The sequence below is a fragment of the Eimeria mitis genome, genomic scaffold (assembly GCF_000499745.2).
Source record: "Eimeria mitis Houghton genomic scaffold, Emh_scaff2284, whole genome shotgun sequence".
In the NCBI taxonomy this organism is placed as follows: domain Eukaryota; phylum Apicomplexa; class Conoidasida; order Eucoccidiorida; family Eimeriidae; genus Eimeria; species Eimeria mitis.
The window spans coordinates 1656-4036 of NW_013570614.1; positions in this window are offsets into that span (position 1 = coordinate 1656).

Sequence of the window (2381 nt, forward strand, 5' to 3'; positions counted from 1 at the left end):
AAATAAATAAATAAATAAATAAATAAATAAATGTTTATTATTTATTTATTTATTTATTTATTTATTTATTTATTTGTTTGTTTAATTAAATAAATAAAGTAATTAATTAACTAATATATTTATAAATTAATTAATATGTTTATATATTAATTAATTAATTAATTGATTAATATGTTTATATATTGATTTTTGCGAGTTTGCGGAATTGTTTTTCTTTTCCCCAGTGCGTCAAGGGTTTAGGGTTTAGGGTTTAGGGTTTAGGGTTTATAAACCTCTAATTTTAGCGAGTTTGCGGAATTGTTTAGGGTTTAGGGTTTTTCAAGGGTTTAGGGTTTAGGGTTTAGGGTTTATAAACCCCTAATTTTTGCGAGTTTGCGGAATTGTTTTTCTTTTCCCCCAGTGCTTCAAGGGTTTAGGGTTTAGGGTTTAGGGTTTAGGGTTTAGGGTTTAGAAACCTCTAAATTTTGCGAGTTTTCGGAATTATCTAGGGTTTAGGGTTTTGCAAGGGTTTAGGGTTTAGGGTTTAGGGTTTATAAACCTCTAATTTTAGCGAGTTTGCGGAATTGTTTTTCTTTTCCCCAGTGCTTCAAGGGTTTAGGGTTTAGGGTTTAGGGTTTAGGGTTTAGGGTTTAGGGTTTATAAACCTCTGATTTTTGCGAGTTTGCGGAATTGTTTTTCTTTTCCCCAGTCATTTAGAGCGGTAACAGAAACCACAACAACGACGGCAACCCAAATAGCTAAACCCTCAACCCATTCTACTTTAGGGTTTTCTCCTACCTGCATCAGCAACACATAAAAGTTTTTTTTTTTTTTTGTTTTGATTTGTATCTATATATGCTGAGAGAAGAACGGCTGCTGCTGCTGCTGCTGCAGCAGCAGCAGCAGCAGCAGAGGTAGTAGTGGTAGTTGTTGTTGCTGGTTGTGGTTGTGGTGATATACACAGAAAGAATAAATAAAAAAGAAAACAGACAAATATATAATTTAAGATAAAGGAGACAGAAAGGAGACAATAAAGAAGAGACAGAAAGCATAAAGACAGAGAGAAAAAAAAAAGAGAAAGAAATAAAGAGACAGAGACAAAAACACAGAGACAAAAAAACAAAGACAAAGACAAAGAGGAGACAGAGAGACAGAGAAAAGGAGACTGTCTCCTTCACCGCGACTAACTGTTTATTGTTTATTTAAATATATTTATTTTATCTCTTTATCAGCATAAACAAAAGGAAGAAATACATATCTACACATATATTTATATTTATACTTATATTAATATTTATATTTGTATTTATATAAATATTTATGTTTATATTTATATAAATACTTATATTTATATTAATATTAATATTTGCATGCATGCAGCGCAGTGATGTGGGGTGTATGTACAGCTGAAACAGCCAACTCACTGTAACCCCCAAAACAATCATCACCAAACCAGCAACCATTAAAATACGCAAAGTAAAGTCAGATGCCGCGTCCCAGCAGTGACGCCAGAAAGCTGCAGCAGCAGCAGCAGCAGCAGCAACAGCAACAGCAGCAGCAGCAGCAGCAGTAGCAGCAGCAGCAGCAGCAGCAGCAGCAGCAGAAACAAGAGCAGCAAAAGGAGGGGTCAAGCTATCGCTATGCTGCAGTATAACTTTTCTATCGTCTAGGCAGCAGCAAGGAGGGGTTGAGGTGTATAATTAGGGTTTATAATTAGGGTTTATAATTAGGGTTTATGATTAGGGTTTGTATATAATTAGGGTTTACGATTAGGGTTTGTTCACAATAAGGGTTTATTATTAGGGTCTATGGTTAGGGTTTGTTTCTGATGAGGGTTTGTATATAAGATAAGGGTTTATATTAAGGGTTTAGGGTTTATAATTAGGGTTTAGGGTTTATAATTAGGGTTTAGGGTTTAGGGTTTAGGGTTTATACGCGTTGGGGGTCTCTGCGGGAGCTTATTCTCCCCAAAGGCTTCTATTCTCGCAGCCAACAGTGCTGCTTGTGTTTCACTCATATCAGGGTGTTGGGGGCCCCCCATGGGGGCCCCCCCGTCCCCTGCAAAGCTGGGTCTTTGTCTGCCTGCTGCAGCTGCAGCAGCAGCAGCAGCAGCACCAGGGCTTGCTGCTGCTACTGCTGCTGCTGGGGACTGGGGGGCCCCCTCAGGGGGGCCCCCACCCAGGTCTAGACCCAAACGAAGGTCTGTATGCAACGCCCTCGCTATTGCTGCTGTACCCCCCAGCTTCTGTAGAGCATCTAACTCCTCGTGGTGGGTTCTTGATAGATATGAATTCACTAAACCTGAAAATAAAATAAAAAAAATAAAAAAAATAAAATATATATGTATATATATATATATATATATATATATATATATATATATATATATATATATATATATA